This window comes from Sus scrofa, chromosome 3, assembly GCF_054392235.1.
Source record: "Sus scrofa isolate SSC_HxYL_T2T_F1_AM1 chromosome 3, Sscrofa_HxYL_maternal_Yorkshire_Landrace_v2.0, whole genome shotgun sequence".
Lineage (NCBI taxonomy): Eukaryota > Metazoa > Chordata > Mammalia > Artiodactyla > Suidae > Sus > Sus scrofa.
The window spans coordinates 35,299,904-35,322,602 of record NC_139385.1 but is presented as its reverse complement, the minus strand read 5'-3'; the positions used below and the strand labels follow the sequence as shown (position 1 = coordinate 35,322,602).

At 51.4% G+C, this 22,699-nt stretch overlaps 1 long non-coding RNA gene across 1 annotated transcript in view; it reads right to left on the bottom strand.

Moving 5' to 3' along the window:
• Positions 1-22,699, bottom strand: part of LOC146404529 (uncharacterized) — an 84,953-nt gene that overhangs the window by 30,771 nt on the left and 31,483 nt on the right. The window lies entirely within an intron of this gene.

Genomic DNA, 22,699 nt, shown 5'->3' with positions numbered 1-22,699 from the left:
GAACTCACCCCTCCACAAGAACCCATTTGAGAGGCAAGGGAACTGGAGTATTTATACGCCAACTCTCTCCAGGTACTGTTGAGGGCTGGTTGTCACTGCTTACCATAGTGACAAAGGACCTTACGTCCCCATGTGATTTCTAAGTACAGCTAGGTATTTGCAACCACGCCTGACGTAAGTAGGTTCTAACTCTGCCCCACCTGGAGGTGAGCGTGTTGGCCCCCTTCACGCCATGACTGTCTAGGACCATTTTCTGAGGCAGATATAGGTGCTCCCACCCAACCCCTAGATAGGCAAGTCTGTTCTTTCACCCCAACCCATTGTGGCCCCTCAAACATGGTACCCGGATGATGTACTAGGATGCAAGACCCCTGTCTGTCTGTCCCCAGGCACCAGCTCTGATGCTTGCCAGCTGTGCCCCTTTGGGCAAGTCTCTCAACCTCCCTGATCCCCGGTTTCCTCATTCGAAAGATCAAGGTAATAAATGCACCCAGCCTACCTTGGTTCTTAAGGTCTCTGAGTGCCAAGCACAGCCCCAGACACAGCGAACCTACTAGACAAATGCAGCCTCTACCTCTGTTAATATGGAATGTAGCATGGTACATTTCTAAAAATGTTTTATTAGATTTTCCTTCCAAGCTACAGAGGCAATGCATGTTTCCTGAAACAAGCCAAACAGCAGAGGGGATCAAAGAAAAAGCCGGGTCTCCTTCTGTGCCTTTACTCTCACCGTACAAGCCCCTCCCACACACCCTGCATGGCCCAGGAGGTGACAGTGGACATTTTTCCTTCTAAACCTTTCTCTTTGCAGAATCATCCATCAGCCTGTACGTGGTTTGTTTCTTTCATTTTCACAGATGTGAGCTAGTACCATCCATATTTTCCCAGGCCAATAGAGTAGAAATCAATTTTGCTCTTTTTAACAGCTTCCTAATATTCCCCATTGGTGATAAATCCCAGGACACTGCAGGGTGTTGCCTCCCCGCCCACAGATGGATATTTAGGCTGTTTGCAGAGCTTCACTCAGCCAGCCATGCTGCACTGACCCTCTTGCATCCAACTCCCCAGCCCTAAAGTGAGGTGATGGGGTCAAAGGGCACAGTTTTGTTTTATTTTTTATTTATTTATTTTTCCTCTTTAGGGCTGCACCTGTGGAACATGGAGGTTCCCAGGCTAGGGGTCGAACTGGAGCTGCAGCTGCTGGCCTACACCACAACCACAGCAATGCTGGATCTCAGCTGAGCCTGCGACCTACACCACAGCTTGAGGCAACGCCAGACCCTTAATCCACTGAGCTAGGCCAGGGATCAAAACTGCATCCTCTTGGATACTAGTTGGGTTCGTTATCGCTGAGCCACAAAGAGAACTCCTGATTTGGATTTTTTTAAAATAAAAATGTGCTGCTGAATGAGTGTGTGTTGAGTGACTGAACAATCCTGGGCAGCCCCAAATTTATTCTGCTGTTTCCAGATGCCCACAGGGGTCCTGATGGCCCCTGCGGGGAGGAACATCCCCTCCAGCCAATAAGAGAGTCACAGTTTCATGCACCAGGAGGGAAAAGAAAGCTCTAAACCCTACTTTGGGAGCTTGAGGAAGACCTGGGGAAGCAGGAGCACGGACACGCACTGGAGGTGATCCCAGTTTGGGGTTTTCAAGGGGCGTCACTTCCCGACATGAGGCTGGACTCAGGTCTGTCTCCAAGTAGGCACAAATGAAGACAAATGTCACCCTCGTCCCTTGCCAGTGCTCCAGGGGACAGGCAGTGGCTCCAGCAGCAACACAAACAAGATTAGGAGACAGAGCAGAGGGCTGCCTGCCCTGGGGAACCGGGGAACCAAGTGGTCAGAGAAGACAAGAATTCTTTGGGAGTTCCCAACGTGACTCAGCGATAAAGACCCCAAGTAGTATACATGAGGATGCAGGTTTGATCCCTGGCTCAGTGGGTTGCCATGAGCTATAGCGTAGGTCACAGATGAGGCTCAGATCTGGCATTGCTGTGGCTGTGGCTGTGGTGTGGCTGGCAGCTACAGCTCTCATTGGACCACTAGCCTATAAACCTCCATATGCCGCAAGAGGGGCCATAAAAAGACAAAAAAAAAAAAAAAAAAAAAAAAAAGAATTCTTTTACCCTTAGAGCCAGGAGGTCTATGCAGGCTGAGCCCCTGCAGCACCATGGTGCATGAGGCACTCCAGCAGGGAAGGGATTGAAATCCCCTTGTCTACAAAGGAGAGACTGAGGTGTGACCTCAGGCAAGTTGCTGCATCTGTTCCTGCATCTGGACAATGGGGTTAGCAGTGGGGTGTCCAGCCCTCCCAGGTTGCTGTGAGGATTCAGCAAGACGTGCTGGGTTGCAGCTGGTCCACCATCTACCTTGTTGCCCATCCACGGGCCCCTGGAGTCCTTCATCTTCTTGGCCATCCTTTTCCCCATCTCAGCCACCCACCCCCTGGAGTCAAGCCCTTACCATTGCCAAGAACTGGACCTTAGGAGTTCCCGCTGTGGCCCAACAGGATCAGAGGCATCTTGGGAGCCCTGGGAAACAGGTTCCACCCCCATGGTGGGTTAAGGATCCAGCATTGCCACAGGTGTGGCATGGGTTGCAACTGGGTCTTGGATCTGATCCCTGGCCTGGAAACTCCAGATACCACAGGGGGCAGCCAAAAATAGAAAACCAACCCCTTATACCCCTTCACCAATAACTCCACCTCCACCCTCTCACTGTCACACCCTGGCTTCTGGGCCACTTCCCTCACTGCCGGACCCTCAGCCTCCAGAGCAGCAGCTGACACATAGTAGGGCCACAGTAAAGGTGTGTCAGATGGATGAATAAATGAACAAAAGAACAAAGGCTTCACTGCCAGTGCTAACACGTAAGAGTTGTGTTATGGAGTTCCTGTCGTGGCTCGGTAGTTAACGAACCTGACTAATATCCATAAGGGTTCGATCCCCGGCCTCGCTCAGTGGGAATTCCGTGTTACCGTGAGCTGTGGTGTAGGTCACAGATGCAGCTCAGATCCAGCATGGCTGTGGCTGTGGCGTAGGCTGGTGGCTACAGCTCCGATTAGACCCCTAGCCTGGGAACCTCCATGTGACATGGGTGCGGCCCTAAACAGACAAAAAAAAAAAGTTGTGTTACAATACTAGGCACATGTTCCTATAGGAATTTGGGAGAGAGGCTCATTAGGATGGGGGTAAGGCTTCCTGATGGGTGAGAATGAGGTGACCCAGGCAAAGCCCACAGCAGAGGAGGGATTAGACACCTGCATCCATTCACTCAAAACACATGAGCTGCAGGTAAGCAAAATACACTCAGAGCTTCCCCAGGAAGCCAGGAAGACAAGGAAATGAGCCGTCCGAGGGCCAGGGTCAGGGAGGCGATGGGCAGCAATGGGTAACCCTGGACACACTTGACCTTGACCACACAGACACAGATCAGAGAGCGCACCTGCCATGGTCCCAGGGCCTTGGCCTTGTGAGCACTAAGCCTTTGGTGCTGATCGTGGGAGTTCCACGGGTGGGGCCAGTGGGCACTCTGGGATGTCACTGGGCTGCAGCTACTTGGTTTTTTTTTTAGGGTCACACTCACAGCATACAGAGGAAGCCTCATGGAACACAGGGGACAGAGCCTTCCTGGGATAAACGGTTTGGGGAGGAGGGGGGACCCAATTCTCACCCTGACATGGGGTGGCACCCCCTTCAGGAAGAAGCTGAGGATGGAGGCAGGGAGGCTGGCGTCTCACACCCCATAGGCCCTGCAGAGGCACGGGGCTTGGGACCCCAGGTGGGGGGCAGCATCTTGGTGGGGAGGGGGCTCCAATTTCACAGTCCTGGTGGGCTGACTTGCAGAGCATCTTCCAAATAAGCCCTCTTCTGCCAGTCACCTCGGACCCCTGCCCCCTTGCCTCCCTCCCACAGGCCACCAGGAGCCCCATCCCCTCCCTCCCTCAAGCCTCCTCCTAGTCTGTACACCCTTGGCCTCCCCTCCACCCAGGCCTGTGGCTCTGCCTGAAGCTCCGTGTCCCAGCTCCCGACATGGCTCCTGCGTGTGTCCCTCAGGGCCGGGCGCCCAGAGCCTGATTGTACCCGTCTCGGGGACCCTCCCCCATCCTCTTGCTGTAGTTTCTTCATGGCACTTTGCTCTCTCGGAAATGACCTTGACGTGTGTCCTTGCCTCTTCTTCTAATCACAATATGGGCTGTTCTGAGTGTCCCCTGGGGAGACTTTGAGGATCAGGGGCCTTTTTGCTGCACTATCCCCAGGGGCTCAGCCCCTGGCACACAGTCAGTGCTCAGCATTTGCTGGAACCCAAGGAATAACCATCCCCCAGCTGGTTTGAGGAGAGGACCAGGGGCTTGGGGCTTGACCTGCATCCTTGATTCTTCCTCTAATCTACAAAACACGCTGAGGGACCTCCAGGCCACAGAGTCGCTGCCTCCCCACCGTGATGACAGGCCTCCCTTTATGGTCCCTCTCAGAGCGTCCTGCCATCCCGTTATGTTACTGCTCCCGCCCCCGCCCACCACCCCAGAATACACAGGAGGGAGACCCTTCTGGAAAGGAGGTAACAATGTGGGGGGAGAAAAACAAAGTGCGTGTGTCCAGTGACCAGGCAGCCAAGGACACTGAGGACCATCAGGAACACTGGGCCGACTTGGAAAGGCCATGGACCTCCGCAGCTGGCCCTCCATGGGAACTGGCCACCTTCTCTGAGCTTCTGTCACTTCAGGCTAGCTTCTCAAGGACCACCACCCATACCAACAGGCAGAGCTCCAGCCCAGCAAAGTGACTGTCCAGACCCTGCCCTCCTGCCTTCCTGGTGCTCACAGAGGCTGCTCCAGCCATGTTCAATGCCTCATTCCATTCATTCACTCATTCATTTATTTATTGAGCATCTGCTATAAGCTGGGCACCATCCTAGGTCAGGAGAATACAATGGAGAGCAGATGAGATCCAAAGAATAGCCCCTCAAAGACATCCACGTGCTAATCCCTGGAACCGGTGTATGTGTTACTTTACACCGATGGTAGAAAGGACTTTGCAGATGTGACTACATTAGGGATCTTGAGATGCGGGGATCATCCTGGATCATCTGGGCCCAACCTAATCGCAGGTCCTTATAGGAGGCAGGCAAAAGGGTCGGAGCCAGGGAAGAAAGATGTGAGGACGGAAGCAGAGGTCAGAGGGGAGAAAAGACACTGCACCCCTGGCTTTGAAGACAGGAAGGGGCCGCGAGCCAAGGGATGCGCATGGCCCCCAAGGCTGGAAAAGGCAGGAAGAGCCCCCAGAAAGAGCGCAGCCCTGCTGCCCCAGCTGGGACTTCCGATTCCAGAACCGCAGGATAAGAAAAGTTGTGTTGCTGAAGCCCCTCCAACTTGGTGGCAATTTGTCACAGCAGCCACAGGAAGCTACTACGATGGTCTAGCAGGGGGCAATGCTCAGCCCAGGAACCCCATCCGGACCAGCTACATGTGGGCAGTGCATAATGGAAATGCAGGGCCCCCGGCTCAAAAGTTATTAAGAATTTCAAAATATAACCGCAGGGCATTCAACCAAGCCCTCCTGGGTGTGGGGCCATCAGCGAATATGCAGGAGGCCCACCCTCGAGGCTGGTCCTGAATCTCACCCACAACTAGAGCATCCCAATGGTGAGATGGGCTGAGAAGTGAGAGAATTGGGGTGGGGGGCGGGACATGGCTGAGGGCGTGTGACAGGGAGGGGGACCCAGGTGGGGGGTTGGGAGAGCTCTTGACAGGGTAATACTTCTTGCTGTGTGCCAGATGATGGGGAGGTGGTGACTAGGCGGTTCCAGGTGGGGGAACAGCGGGTGCAAAGGCCAGGAGGCTGGGAAGGGCTGGCTTCCCGGCTGCCCCCCCTGAGACAGCTGTGCCCCTTTCCTCCTCCAAGACTCAGCCTGCCTTTTCCCTAGAAGGCCTCTCCCTCATTTCCTAACCTGGACTCAGCACCTCCCATCTCTGATTAGAGCACTTTGCCCGCATTCATTGTAATGGTTGTAACTAAGCTTTATTTGGGAAACAGGTTGAACTGTTTGGACAGAAGGTTCCAGCGTTCCTGCACACGCTTCCCCCAGCTTCCCCAGCACTGTCACATCTCACGTGACAGTGGTACTTTTGTCAGAACTAAGCTGTTAACATCAGTACATTAGTATAACTACGTACACTCCAGATTTTATTTGGATTTCCCCTGCTTTTCCATCCCTTTCTTCTCTTCCAGGACCCAATCCAGGATACCATGTCACATGCAGCTCCCCTCCCAGCCTAAAAATTAATACCCAAGCATCAGACGTGCCAAGCATTTCATGTGCTTGACCTCAATGAATTCTCACCATTCTCACCTCCCCCATTTTGCAGATGAGGAAACTGAGGCCTGGAGTAATTAGAAGTCCTTGAAGCATCACCCCCTCCACCTGCCAAATTGGGTTTCTGCCGCGCCATCCCCAGCCGCCCTCGCACGTTACCGTGTTACCCAAGCCAGCTCTCTACGCTACTCCAGGCCTCCCCAAACTTGAGTCACGAATGATTTTTCCTTCTGTACTCTTTCTTTGCTTCATATTTTTCTTTCAACCAACACACTTTTTTCTTTTTAAACCAAAAAACATTCTTAAAGGACTCAGCACAGGTCTATCTCAGTGGAAAGCCTGGACTACTGGCCCAAGGGAGCAGGTACCTGTGCAGCTAGAGATGATGGAGATGAAAAGATTTGATTTTTATTTTTTATTATAGTTGATCTACAATGTCCTGTCAATTTCTGCTGTACAGCAAAGTGACCCCATCATATACATATAATTATATATAATGCATATATATTATGCATTTAGATATATGTACCTACATGCATTCTTTTTCTCACACTAGATGATGAAATGATCTTAGAAATTCTGGCAGATGCTGGTGTCCAGGCTCTGCGTGAGTGAAGCCTCAGCACGAGCACCTTCCCTGCTCCAGCCAAGCCCTGGACCCTGTTCTCAGGGGGTCCCCGGCTGCTGGGAAAACCTAAACACAGGGCAGTGAGGAGGGGATCCAGCAGAGGTGAGACAGTAAATGGCTCCCCGTTATTACGCACAGGCTCCATGCCCAGCACTGTGCGCTGATTCACTCAAGTCACCCAAAAGTTGGTCCCGCCCATTATCCCCATTTCACAGATGCGGACATTGTGGCTCAGGGAAGTTACATAGGGAGTCCACAGACAACACAGAAGGAAGGATTTGGATGATTCTACTCGCTGAATCCTGTCATTTCGATGTTTTCTTTCTCTTCTTTTTTTCCTTTTAGGACCGCACCCGAGGCATATGGAGGTTTCCAGGCAAGGGGTCCAATTGGAGCTGTAGCAACATGGGGTCCAAGCTGTGTCTGTGACCTACACCACAGCTCACGGCCAGATCCTTAATCCACTGAGCAAGGTCAGGGATTGAAACTTTGTTCTCATGGATGCTGGTCAGATTCGGTTCCGCTGAGCCACAGCAGAAACTCCCCATTCCTACGCGTTTCTAAGCATCTCTAACTGATGGCCTCAAGTCCCTTCTCCCCAAGACGATTAGAATGAGAGAGGCTGGATTGTCGGTTCCCATTGTTAAACACCCGCCTCTGCTGGGCCCAGGGCTGGACATGAGCCTTGGTACAACTCTGACCAGAGGTGGTGTGGGTTTCCTGGGTTTATAGATCCAGCCACCGAGGCAGGACATCTTCCCCAAAGTCACAGAAGCAGAAAGGACTCCAGCTCAGACCGACTTCAGTCAAGAGGCCTGAGTCACACATCTGGGAGTGCTTGGGACTTACCAAAACTCGGGGTGGCCACAAAAGAGCTTTTGAGAGCTGGATGACCCCAGGGCATCACACACAGGTAGCTTTAGGCAAATCAAGGTAGGAAAATGTATCCTCCCCCCAGAGGTAAATTAGGGAGTATTTGACTTACAAAAGTCTCAATCCTCGAGGCATTTTCTCCTTTTCCTTCTTTAGGAGCTAAGAGCTCAGCGCCTCCAGAACTTCAGCGGGTACCATGGAAACCATGTCTTTAATAAAGGCTTTGGCTTGCAAAGGCGGAGGTCAGGGGGCAACCAGCTACTCCCTGGTTTGGGGTTTTGTTTTAGGGTTTTTTTTTTTTTGAAATGTGGTAAGAACACTTAACACGAGAACAGATCTACCTCCTGACAAATTTTTAAGGGCACAGTACAGTATTGTTAAGGCCAGGCGCGGCACTGCACAGATCTCTGCAAATGATTCACCTTGTTCGACTGCAACTTTATACCCACCGGGCAGCAGCTCCCCCCTCCCCCATCTCCCAGCCCCTGGCAGCCACCACGCAGCTCCTGTGAGTCTGACTATTTTAGATGCCTCGTCTTAGTGGGATCCTGCAGCATTTGTCTTTCTGTAACTGGCTTATCTCACAACACGTCTTCCAGGCTCATTCATGCTGTGACAAATGGCAGGATTTCCTTCTTTTCTAAGGCTAAGTAATATTCCATTGTACGCTCTCGGTGAGAATGTAGAATGAGTACCACCGCTGTGGAGAACAGTCTAGAGATTCCTTAAAAAGCTAAAAATAGGACTTCTATATAATCCGGCAATCCCACTCCTGGGCGTCTATCCAGAGAAAACCATAATTTGAAAACATACATGCAGCCCAGTGTTCATAACGGCACTCATTTATATTTATTTATTTATATATTTTTTAATTTAATAATATAAAATTTTATATTTTTTTAACTTAATAAAATATATATTTACTATTTAAATCAATATATTTAAATTCATAATGAAATGGTGTATATTTTATTAATTTAATGTATATTTATCGATTTAATTTATATATTTATAAATTTATATGTTAATTTATATATTTATAATAGCCAAGACATGGAAACAATCTAAATGTCCATCTACACAGGAATGGAGAAAGTGTGGTACATGCACACAATAGAATATTTATTTCATAGCCATAAAAATAACAAAATAATGCCACGTGCAGCAACACGGATGGACCTAGAGATTATTATATTCAATGAAGTCAGACACAGAAAGACAAATATATAATATCACCTATATGTGGAATTTAAAAAATGATACAGGAGTTCCTGTTGTGGCTCAGCAGTAATGAGCCCAACTAATATCGATGAGGACACAGGTTTGATCCCTGGCCTCACTCAGTGGACTAAAGATCTGGTGTTGCCGTGAGCTGTAGTGTAGGTCACAGATGCGGCTCAGGTCCTTCATTGCCGTGGCTGCAGCCTAGGTCAGCAACTGCAGCTCCAATTCAACCCCTAGCCTGGGAACTTCCATAAATTAAATAAATAAATAAATAAATAAAGATACAAATGAACCTATTTATGAAACAGAAACAGACCCGCAGACATAGAAAACAAACTTATGGTTACCGAAGGGGAAATAGGCGGGGGAATAAACTGGGAGTTTGGGATTGACAGATATTCACTATATGTAAAACAGCCAACAGGGACCTACTTGGAGGACAGGGAATTCCACTCAATACTCTGTAATCACCTGTATGGGAAAAGAATCTGAAAAAGAATACGTGTATATGTACAATTGAATCATTTTGCTGTACACCTGAAAGTAACACAACATTGTAAATCAACTAACCCTAATATAAAATTAAAATAATATTCCATTGTATGTACATACCACATTTTCTTAATCTATTCATCTGTCAGTGGACGCTTAAGTTGTTTCCATACCTTAACTCCTGGGAATCATACTGTAATAAACATGGGAGTGGCAGACAGCTCTTGGAGATTCTGATTTCTCTTTTTCTTTCTTTCTTTCTCTCTCTCTCTTTCTCTCTCTCTTTCATTTTTTTTTTTTTTTTGATCTTTTTAGGGCCGCACCTGCAGCATATGGAGGTTCCCAGGCTAGGGGTCGAATGGGAGCTGCAGCTGCCAGCCTACACCACAGCCACAGCAATGCCAGATCTGAGCCACGTCTGCGACCTAAAACACAGCTCACGGCAACACCAGATCCCTAACCCCCTGAGCGAGGCCAGAGATTGAACCTCTAGTATCTTCATGGATACTAGTTGGTTCATTACCACTGCGCCACGCAGGGAAATGCAAGATCCTGATTTCAGTGCCTTAGGAAATACACCTCGAAGTGGAATTGCTGGATCATAAGGCACGTCTGTTTTCAGTTTTTTTGAGGAACACCCGTCCTCTTTCCCAAGTTGATTGTTTCTTTTGCATGCTATTTTTGTAAATAAAGTTTTATTGGAACACAGCCATGCCCATTTGCTTATGCCTTAGCTGGGGCTGCTTTTGACCCCCAAGGGCACAGTTGAGTCATTACTCCAGAGACTGTACAGCCGGTAAAGCTTGAAGTATTTACTATTTGACGCCTGACAAGAAGGTTGCCAACCCCTGTTCTAGCCCTTGGGGCCTCCAGGGAATTGAGGCCAGGGTGCCATGTTTGGACCAGGAACATGCTGGAAGCAAGAGGGCAAAGATCCTGCTACGTAGGGGAAGGAGGGGAGGAAGAAGACACCCATTCTGATTCTCGGGTGTCAGAGAGCTCCCAAGAGGAAAGAGGCAGGACCCTGACCACAGGGTCGGGTCCCAAGCAGCCCCAGCTTTCCAGAACTCAAGGGGCCTCTGACACCTTCACGCATCCCTTGCTTCTGCCAGGGCCTGTGGACCCCGGCATCCATGCCCACAAGTGGTTTAGCCTTGACCAACCGAGGCTAAACTTTTCCACCAGACTGGCGGGTTGGAGGCTGCAACAGAAATTGAAATGTGTGTGTAAAACTCAAATTCCACCGCACCGGTGTCTGGAGCTGTGTCTTACACATCCCCTTTAGTTTCAAGAGCAGGCACATGACAGAAACCACGTGGACTCAGATTTCAGGACCAGCTCCACTGAGTAAAGGCAGACACGCAAATGAGGGCACAAGTCCTCAGGTCCCTGCTCTCTCCAAAGGGAGAGCCAGCCTCAGCTTGTCCTCACGCGGAAGAGGCAGGAACATGATTGCCCCCATTTCAGAGGTGAACGAAGTGAGGCACCAGGGCTGTTTGTTTAGCGAAACCAGTCCCCAAAGCCATGGTGGGTAGAACCTTCTGGAAAAAGCCCTCACCAGGCAGGAGGTAAGAAGACTTCTGACCTGAGTCTGCAGTCTGGCTCCTTTTTCGGTGACAGCTCAACTGTGGGCAGGCAGTACCCCTCTCTGCTGCTGTCATCCATGCAGCACGAGGGCTGGGGGCAGGTGTGGGCTTCCACACAGAGACTATACCCTCTTCTCCTCACACTTGGGTTTCCAGAAGCGGAGCCAATGGGTCAGGCAGGACAGGAGGCCAAGGCCAGCTCGAAGGGGACTCGCCACGCTCTGGCTTCAGCAACCCAATGGATGCTCATGTGCTTGAATTCAACCCCCTTCTCCCAAACCCAGGACTCAAAGCTGCAAGGACTCTCCATGCTGCCTGTGCTGAGCAAAGGGACGAGGAGCAGGAAGAGCCCCCACTGTCACTTAACAAGCGGCTCCCACCAGGCCAGGGCCCCTGTGGCAGAGGGAAGACACAGATGCCAGAGAGAGAGGGCCCACTGCAGCTCTGGAGTTCACATCCTGCCACCTGATGCCTGCTCCAAGCTGCGTTGCTTTCAGAAAGTCAACCCTCTGCCACCACCAACTCACACTTGTTGCTTGCCTTCTGTAGGTCAGGCACCAGGCACATTGATCTCATTTAATTCTCCCAACAGCCCAAGATTAGAACGGTTACTACCCCTATTTCCTCCAGGATGGAGGAACTGAAACAGAGAGGTTGAGTAACCTGTCCAAGATCACACAGCTATCAGAGGCTGAAGTGAAACTCAGTGTTACACCTGAATCCGAGCTCATGCTTTAAAACATGCTCTTGCCTTTTTTATTTTTTATTTTTCTTTTTAAGGCTACACCTGCAGCATATGGAGTTTCCCAGATTAGGGGTCCAATCCGAGCTGCAGCTGCCGGCCTATGCCACAGCCACAGCAACGTGGGATCCAAGCTGAGTCTGCAACCCGCACCACAGCTTGTGGCGAACCTTAACCCACTGATTGAGGCCAGAGATGGAACCCGTGTCCTCATGGATACTAGTCATGTTCTTAACCCGCTGAGCCACAGCGGAAACTCCAAAACATGCTTTGTTTTGAAGATGCTTTTTTAATTTACAATTTTGAACACTAGAAAGTTACATAGGTCCTAAGAAAAAGAAGACAGGCAATGAACAAATCTGTGTCCCCTCCCCTGCCGGTGTGCGCCAACCACTAGGCTTCACCCCCACCTCCACGAGTAACGTTTAGTCCTTCAGTGGGCAATCAGTTTCTTTATGCAAATATAAACTAATACAAATAGATAGGCACCCTCCCTTTTTACGCAGAGGTATGTGCCATACAGCCTTCTGAACCTGGCTTTTCTCCCCTAATAAAGCCTAGAGAAGGTTCCTCACTGTTCTGGACGGCAGCAGAATACAGCATTCCCAGTATTCCACTACACGGATTGTGCCCGTGTCTTTAATCAGCCCCCTACTGATGGAGGGTTTACGTTGTTTTCAGTCTTCGGCTTGTACAATGTTGCAAAGGATAACCTTGTACATAAATAATGTCCCACAAGTCCCAGTTTATCTGTAGGATTATTGTTGGGCAGCAGCCCAGCTAGGACAGAAGGTTTCTGCATTTGTAATTTGGGCAGATACTGCCAAAGGAGAGACCTAATTCCAAACAAGGCACAGCTCACACTCTGAAGCCTTTGGGCTGCAAGGTGGATGGGATCGGAGATCTGGTGAGGCACCGCCTCCAGGGGCGTGGTCCACAGCAGTGGGCGGGGCTTGGGGCGGAAAGAACACCTCCTCCCTCTTGCCCAGGGCTGCCTCCTCCAGCCCAGCCACCCTCTCACCTCTCACCCTCACCTGCTCCCTCTCAAGCTTCCCGTGATGGCTTAACCGTCAATGGCAGTGCATGGCCTTGAACGCGATGAAATAGCACACAGGTGCAACAGGTGAGGAGGCCAACAGGGGAAGAGCACCAAGCGTATTAAAAGGGAGCAAAATGGGAAAACATACCGAGAAGCCAAGCCCCACCACCCCCGACCATCCCCCAAGGCTGACCATGTGCAGCGGGGCGAGGTATCACTTCCTGGACTCTCCCTGACCAGCTGGACCATTAAACTAGGACACCGAGATGCCTGCCACAGTACTGGGGCATTTCCTAATCAGGAGGGTATTTGTGGCAGCCCCGCCCTGTGCCGAGGGTTTCACGTGCATTATTCCAAAGACGCCTCCCTGCCGCCCATGAGGTCACTTCTATTATTACCCTCGTCCTCCCTCCAGAAGAGGACACAGGTGAGGTAACTGCCAAGCCACACGCTCCAGAGAAAGGCTGTTTGGATCATCTGGACCACAAATCATTAGCAGGACACTTGAAGGGGATAGGTAATGGGGCTAAAAATATGTCTTTGGGGCAGACCAAATTCCCCCTCAGACCCCCAACCTCCTCTTCCAATAGCTTTGGGCTCAGGGAAGGACTCTGAGGAAGGGTTCCATCCCATCTCTTCTTTTATGATACGCATGGCTGTATTATTCTATAAAGGTAACACATGCTTATGGCAGAAAACAGGGAACATATGGGGAGAAAATGAAATTAATCCATACACCCACCACCTGGGGGAAGCCTCTATTAACCTTATGGTACAGTGGCCGCCAGGCTCTGTTCTCAGCATGTGCATATATTTTAATATGCTGATTGAAATAGAACACGTGTGCAGATCATAAATGTATAGTTCGGTTTTCAGAGTGTCTCATGTAACAAGCATCCACATCAAGAAACAGAATGTGAATGGAGTTCCCTTTCCGTGGCGCAGCGGAAACGAATCCAACTAGGAACCAATCCCAGGCCTCGCTCAGTGGGTTAAGGATCTGACATTGCCATGAACTGTGGTGTTGGTCACAGATGCGGCCTGGATCTGGCATTGCTGTGGCTGTGGTGTAGGCTGGCAGCTGTGGCTCCAATTTGACCCCTAGTCTGGGAACCTCCATAGGGTAAAGAAATAGAGCATGAGGAGTTCCCACTGTGGCTTGGTGGGTTAAGGACCCATTGTTGTCTTTTATGAGGATGTGGGTTTGATCCCTGGCCTCTCTCAGTCGGGTAAGGATAAGGATCCCGTGTTTCGTGTTGCCATAAGCTGTGTCGTAGGTGGCGCTTAGATCCACGTGGCTGTGGTGTAGCCTGACAGCTGCGGCTCGAATTCAGCCCCCAGCCAGGAACTGCCATGTGCTGCACCAAAAAAAGAAAGGAACAGAATGTGAGTAACCACGTGTGTGTTTGTGTTTTTGGAATAAAATCAGGATCCTCTTAATGTTGTAGGATAATTGGATTCCCCTAAAAAGGTACCTTGAAGTCCTACCCCTGGTGCCTGTGAATGTGGCCTTATTGGGAAATGGGGTCTTTGCTAATATAATCAAGTCAAGATGAGGTCACTATGGATTAGGGTCGGACCTGATCCAATCAAGATTCTTTTTTGTTTGTTTGTTTTTGTTTTTGTCTTTTTGCCTTTTCTAGGGCCTCTCCCGTGGCATATAGAGGAACCCAGGCTAGGAGTCGAATCAGAGCTGTAGCCGCCGGCCAACGCCAGAGCCACAGCAACGCGGGATCTGAGCCGCGTCTGCAACCTACACCACAGCTCATGGCAATGCTGGATCCTTAACCCACTGAGCAAGGGCAGGGATCGAACCCGCAACCTCATGGTTCCTAGTCGGATGCGTTAACCACTGCGCCATGACGGGAACTCCCAATCAGGATTCTTATAAGAAAAGACAGACTTGAGAAAGGCTTGTGATGTGATGAAGGAGGCAGAGGTGGGAGGGGATGCAGCCACAAACCTAGGAACTCCCAGGCTTGTTGGCAAACACTGGCAGCTAGAGGAGGCAAGGAAGGGCCCTTCCCTAGGGGCTTCGGAGGGAAAGTGGTCCAGCCAATATCTTAATTCCCACTTCCAGTCTCCAGAGCTCTGGGTGAACCAATTTCTGTTGTTTTTTGTTTGGTTAGTTGGTTTGGGTTTTTTTTGTTTTTTGGCCACATATGGAGGTCCCAGGCCAGGGATCAGATCCGAGCCACAGTTTGCGACCTATAGCCCGGGCTGGGGATCGAACCTGTGTCCCTGGCACTGAGGAGACGCTGACGATCCCTTTGCTCCACAGCGGGAACTCCCAATTTCTGGTGCCTTAAGCCACCATGTCTGTGGCAGTTATGGCTGCCCAAGGAAACAAAGGCATATGGTATATACACAGTTAACTTTTTCTTCTGGTTCTGGGAGTCATATGAGTTCACTGTTCATCTGGACACCTGCTCCAGCTCCTGGACTGATCTAAGAATGTCACCTCCTGCAGCCTGGTGACCATGGCAGGCACATCAGATGATGTCACCACCTAAAGCATTTCAGTGACCTCCCCTGTGTCCCTGTGGTCCGGCTCCTGTACCCTCTGACCTCTCATGCCTCACTTCCTGACCAGCCACGCAAGCCACCTTTTTGCTGCTGTCCTCCGTCTCTGCAGCCACAGGGCCTTAGCACATGCTGTGCTATCTGCCATGGATGCCCCTTGACCTGTGCCCAGCCCATCTGCATCCTTCAGATCTCAACTCCTCCCTGCCTCCTGACATCATGGACTAGTGACCTCAGGACCTCTTCTTAGGATGTCTGGGGGAGAGGCTTCCAGGGCACTGCCCCCTGAGTGTGTCATTGCCGAAGGTCTTGGCTCTGCTCCCTGACCTCCCAGGGAGGAGAACGCCTCCTTCATCCACCACCAGCCATCGGTCCTCAGGGCTCCCTCTAAAGCCCTCCCACATCTCGCCTCTCCTCACCACCCTGGCCACCCCTTGGCATTACAGGAGTACCCCCACGCTATCTGTTCTTCGCGCCCAGCTGAGGGCTCTATAAACTGACTCCCTTACTGAAAACTATTTCATTGCTCCCCATTGGCACAAGGGAAAATTTCTAACTCCACCTTGCTGAGCCCTTCGACAAGGCCATTCTGTCCCAGGCTCCAATGAGCATTTAGTGTACCAGCCTCACCCCTTGGTGCCAGTTGGCCCCAGTCCCTCTGTCCCCACCACGAGCCAGGGTGCTCCAGTGCCTCCTCCTGTTGTACCTTCTGTTCCTTTCACCTGGTCAGATGCTCACAGCATCCTTCACAGCTCCTACCAAGGCATCACCTCCTCCAGGAAGCCCTCCTTAGGCCCCAGACAGCATTTTCCCTGAGGCAAGAATGTGGTTTTGATTGAAGGGAGGACCTCCCCTAAAGTGGATCCACAATGAGCATTTATCAGATAAAACAGACCCCAAAGACACAGCCTATGGTAACAAGAGTCATGTTGCAAATCATATTGACTTGACTAGGATCCCACGGGATCAAAGCTTCATCCAGGCCCACCCCAGGTACCCAGACTTGGGGCTGGGCATACTCCCCTGGCCTTTACCAGCCACAGTGGTCCTCTGTTCAGAGCCCCCAAGCCCATCTTCAGTGCACCTCTGACGCCCACCTGTCTTACTCTTAACTTACCTCCCATCTCAAAAGAGGTGTGTGTGTGGTGGGGGGCTTCAAGGACTCTCCAAGGAGAGTAAACACAAGGCCTCTGGCCAAGAGCAGAATTACCAGACCCTCAGCAGCAGCCCACCTGTCTCAATGTAATGCCCCTCCCCCACCTTGAGGAACCAGGTTACCCCTTCCTGCCCCTACTAGGAAAGGCACGTGGCCCACTCCTCACCCCCACCAACCAGCAAGTGTATCGTGAGACGTCTCCTCTCCCTAGGCTCTAAAAACACACATGACCACGTGCCCGGGGTCAGCTCTCTCTAATCATCAGGAAATTGTCCTGCTGCATTTGCAGCAGCTATCATCTTAAACTCTCCTTCTTCTTCTTCTTCTTTTTTTTTTTTTTTTTTGGTCTTTTTGGGGCCATACCCGCGGCATATGGAGGTGCCCAGGCTAGGGGTCCAATCGGAGGTGTAGCCACCAGCCTGCGCCACAGCTACACAGGATCCAAGTCTCATCTGCGACCTACACCACAGCTCACGGCAACCCACATCCTTAACCCACTGAGCAAGGCCAGGGAACGAACCTGCATCCTCATGGATGCTAGTCAGGTTCGCTAACCGCTGAAACTCTTCTTTCTTTTTGGGGTTGGCTCTCTCCAATCATCAGGAAGCAGGCCCACTCTGTTAACAGCATCTCTTGCCTCAATCAATTTGTCCTTTCTTCACCTTGCCTTGAATCTGGAAATTCTTCTGACCCGTGTGCACAGATCATGACAGCGCACAGTTCTGCCCTCTGAGATCCAGGCCCACAACACCCCAAAGCCTCAGGTGGTCACTTCTGACCCTGCTTCCTAGGCTGACCTTCCCCACACTGAGCTCTTAGCCAAAGATGGACTTATTCCCAGGTTGGGGGACAAGGAGCTTCCTCCCTCTAGGAAGCCCACCCCTCCCGGAAGGAATGGCTGGGCCCCCCAGCTGAAATAAAGCCATCCCACCAGGCTTCAACCCTACCAGCATCATCACACCAGGGGTCACAGGAGCACCTATGAGAGGCAACACTGCTCCTTCCCTCTTGACCTTGACCGACTCAGTCCTGTCTCTCTCCATGCTTTTCTCCATCCCAAAACAGGATCATGGGGAGGTCACCTTCTACCTGAAGGGACAGTCCTGGTGGGCCCCAGCCCACTCCTAGCAAGCTGGCATGTGGATGAAGTGTCAGCTAATCTTCCTGTTTACAGGATAAGGCGGGTTAGGGTTAGGGTTAGGGTAAAATGGCCTTACTTTATTTTATTATTATTTTTTAGGGCCACACCTGTGGCATATGGAAATTCCCAGGCTAGGGGCCGAATCAGAGCTACAGCTGCTGGCCTACACCACAGCCACAGCCATACCAGATCCAAGCTGTGTCTGTGACACCACAACTCATAGCAACTCCAGATCCTTAACCCACTATGTGAGGCCAGGATTTGAACCCATGTCCTCATGGGTACTAGTCAGTTCCGTCACCACTGAGCCACAACAGGAACTCCAAAACTGCCTTACTTTAAAATTGGACGCAAAGTTGTCCAAATCTCTAAACAGCCAGATCAGAGCCTCGGTTGCGGACTTTGAGGCTCAGGACGCCAGGAAGCGTCCACAGTGAGGTTAGTGATGCTGGCTTTCCCAAGCACCGCTGGTGGGGACTTGCTTTAAGTCACAGAACGAAAGAGGGCCACTGTGAGGCTCTGGGACCAGCTGGGATGGGAACAGGCAGTGTGAATATTTGAAGTTTTGTCTGGGAACACAAAGCCTGGGGTGGGGAGACAAAGCTAAAAGCGTTCTCAGCAGTGACTCAGGATGCCCTGGGGGTTCACATCCCTAGAAAGGCAGCCGGAGTGGGTATTCTCAGCGGGGCGGCAGGAAGACCACGTCCTGGGGGCTGTGCAGTCATCTGTGATCTGGGGCGATTTCCTCACCCTCATGGGTGGAGGTGATGCTCTCAAGAGCATATTTTCAGGGACAGTTTCCCAAGCTGGAAGCTGAGGGCCACCTCCCTCCTAGCAAGACCAGGCAGCTCAGGACGGAGAGGGAGGGACTCAGCGGCAAGGGTGTGCCCGTCTTGGGCAGGGCCCCTGCTGGGAGTGAATCAAACCTCAGCTCACGTGTGCTCATCTCCTGCCCTGCACCGCCCGGAGGAGGCTCTGCCCAGCAGGACCTGGCACATCGTCAGCACTCAAAAATATTTGGTAGCTGTATGGCTGACTGGCTGGCTGGATGAATAGATGGTTGGACAAATTGACAGACGGATGCATGGATGGATGAATGGATGGGTGCATGCATGGATGGATACATGAGTGCATGGTAAAGTGGCGAATGGATGGATGGATGAACAAACAGACAGATGGATGCATGGATGGATGGATGAATATGGATGGAGGAATGGATGGATAGATAAACAGATAAGATGGATAGATGGATGGACAGATGAATAGATGAGCAATGGATAAACATACAAGATGCGTGGATGGGTGGAAGGACAGATCAATGGATGCATGGATGCATGGATGGATAGATGGAGAAACAGACAAGATGGAGAGATGGATGGATAGATGAATAGATGACTAATGGATAAACAGACAAGTGGATGCATGGATGGATGGACAGACCAATGGATGCAAGGATGGATGAATGGATAGATGGAGAGAGGAATGGATACATGAATAGACGAGTAATGGATGAACAGACAGGTGGATGCGTGGATGGACAGATGAATAGATGGATGGATGGAGTCGTTAATCACTAAGGATAAAGGAAGATGCTTTGCAGGCCCAAGGTGCCAGCTGGGCATGACAGAAGCAGCCCAGTCTTAAGGTGAACCTAGCGTCCCACAGGGGAGGGTGATGGGCAGCTCGCACACCCTGGGACACACGGAGGAGGGCGGGGGTGTGACTGCACTGCACGCCACCAGGCCTCGGGCTGTGCACTCCTTCCGCCGAGAACCCCCTTCTCTGCTTATTTCCCTGTGCATCACCCCCTCAGTCTTTTCTGACTCATCTTGGGCTTCTGTGTCCCAGTGAAGTTGCCCAGTTGGTCCTCCTCCCCCTAACCGGGCAGATCTGTGTCTTGATGCTCTGGTCACTTCCCCAGTGGGCTGTGGGGCCCTGGCAGGCAGAGACCACGCCCGGCCTTCGCCTCCATCCCCAGCGCTGAGCCCGGCATGTGGCGGCGGCAGCGCTCAGGAAATGCCAGTGAGGCCGAGCAAGCGCAGAGGGGGCGTTCTCTTCCCCACCCTCACCCCAGCCCCCGAGTACAGAAAATGTGATCTGCTCAGAAAGACACTGGCCCAACGCCACATTAAAAAGTGAAACTGGAGCCACAACAGAGCAGCAGGATCAGAAATCAAAACACAGCGCTCCAGACTTGTGGTTGGATGGATCAGAAAGGCTCCACATTGAGGTTGAGCATCGTGGTTCACAAAGAGCCGTCGCGTGAGTCAGCCCAGCAAATCCTGTCGTGGCAGCCAGGTTTGCTAAGTGAAAACAGAGACCCCAAACTGAGGCGACTCGTCCGGGGTCACAGAGAGGGCTGGGACCAGGGCCAGGGCTGGGATCCCAGGTAGGGGCCTCACCTGCCAGTCCATTCCTCTCTCTCTCTCTCTCTCTCGTTTTGTTTTGTTTTTTTTTTTTTTTTTTTCTTTTTATGGCCACACCTGTGGCATATGGACATTCTCAGGCTAGGGGTGGCATTGGAGCTGCAGCTGCTGCCCTACGCCACAGCCATAACCACACGGGATCCGAGCCACATCTGTGACCTACACCACAGCTTTTGGCAATGCTGGATCCTTAACCCATCAAGTGAGGCCAGGAATCAAACTTGCCTCCTCATGGATATGAGTCAGGTTTTTAAGCCGCTGAGCCACAATGGGAACTCCCCACTCGTCCTCCTTCTGGCTGTCTTCCAGGTTAGGAAGGCATTGGTGGCTGGGCCAGCCCAGGAGGGGAAAGGCTGACTTCCCCATGCAGAGCAGACAGGGAGGCTCAGAGAATGCAAGTCACCCACCTGGGCTCACACAGCCAGGAAGGAAAGGCATGGCCAGCTGGGGAGAAGGACCAGGTGAGGGCTTCAGCCCAAGGGCTGCTCCCCCAATGCCTGGACCACCACAGACCCCCATCTGGGCAGGTGGGCCCCCTGTGCAGAGTCTAGGTGTCTCAGAGCCCCAGGCCACCTCATCCTGGGCATGAAAGACAAGACTCCTTCAACTGAATTGACGAGAGACCATCCTATCTGGCTTGGCCAGGAGATGACTGGGCCTTGGTTGGAGGGACCTGGTTCTGAATCCCAGCTCTGCCACCTGTGAACCAGGGGAGCCTCAGCATGTGTGTCTAAAGCGGTGGCATAAGGCCTGCCTTCAGGCTGGTGGTGCCTATCATATGAAATCATATATTCAAGCACCAGCCATGGTGCCTGGTATACAGCAGGTGTTGCTGTCCTTGCCGCCAGTAGCATCTTTGTGATACCAAAGCTCAGCAAAGGGGCTCAGAGCTGCCAGGGAGAATGAATGGCAAAGAACAGGTCTTCTGCACTCACCTCACAGCTTCTCAGGTGGATAGGGGAACGCTGGAGGTTCCGGGGTGCAGGGGGCAGTGGCGGGGAGCCCCCTCCCTGCAGGGAGCCAGGTGACATGAGAGGCAGTTAGCACCAGACCAACAGCCCCATCAGTGATGGAGAGAGGAAGGGCCGGTGCAAAGGTCAGGAGGCAGGAGTTCAGCCTGGCGAGGAGAGAAATCCCTGTGCCCCCTTCTTCTCAGCAGGCTCTTCCTCCCCGATGCCCCCGGTCTGCTTGCTGCTCCCCAAGAGAGTCCACACCGATTCCTGCCACTCAGCAAGGGAGGGTATCACCCCCACAGGCTTTGGAGCAGAGGGGGCTGGATTCAAGCTCTAATGCTCCCACTTGCTAGCTCTGGCTGTTGGTCATCTCTTCTAGAAAGAAGGGAGCAAACACCTGCTGTGGGAAAGACACCTAGCACAGCACACAGGCTGCCAGGCCCCTGGGCTCCCTCCCTGGGCGCCTCCTAATTGATGCTTCTCTTACAAATTGTCAACCTACACAGCCACTTGGGAAAAGAGCTTGTCCGTTTCTCAAACACTAAACATAAACTCGGATATTTATGCAGCCCCACTCATGGGTGGGCATGGAGCCCAGAGAAATGAAAACTTATATCCACACAAAAACCTGAAGAGCCTTTATTCCGAATAGCTCCAGGAGCTCCCATCGTGGCTTAGCAGAAATGCATCCAACTCCTATCCATGAGGATGCGGGTTCAATCCCTGGCCTTGCTCAGTGGGTTAAGGACTCAGCCTTGCCATGAGCTGTGGTGTAGGTTGCTGATGTGGCAGCTCGGATCCTGTGTGGCTGTGGCTGTGGTGTAGGCTGGCAGCTATAGCTCCAATTCAACCCCTAGCCTGGGAACTTCCATATGCCATGGGTGTGGCTCTAAAAAGGAAAAAGAAGAAGAAGAAAAGAAAAAAGAATAGCTCCAAACTGGAAATGGCCTGGGCGCCCCTCAACAGGTGAACGGTGGTGCAGACGGTGGCATGGCCACTCCCTCCCCAGCCACAGAAGGGAAGGAACTGCTGACTCTCAAAACAACTCAGACGGATCTCAGGGGCATTCTGTTGTGCAAAAAAAAAAAAAAAAAAAAAAAAAAGACAAAGCCGATCTCCAAGGGCACACACTAGATGATTCCACTTATATAACATTCTCAAATGACCAAAGTACAGAGTGGCGGGGGGTCAGAGGTGGTAGGGGGCAGGGTGGTGGGTGCGGCTCTACGGGGAGATCTTTGTGGTGAAGGAATAGTTCTATTCTTCACTGCAGCCTGGTGATGAAGTGAATCCACACACGTGACAAAAATGGCACAGAACCGTGTGCACACACGCACACACCCTCTCTTCCAGTGTCAGTTCCAAGCTTTGACACCGCAGCATAATTACGTGAGGTGTAACCATGCGAACTAGGTGAAGGGTACATAGGACCACGCTGTACTGTCTTTATAATTCCCTGCCACTCTATAATTATTTCAGAAATAAATTTTTTCTTAATGGCACACGTGTGTATGATGTCTACAGTTTGCTGTCAAAGACTCCAACCAAAAAGGGAAAAAAGCAGCAGAGGGAGCCCGCCAGGAGGTGACAAAACAAGAC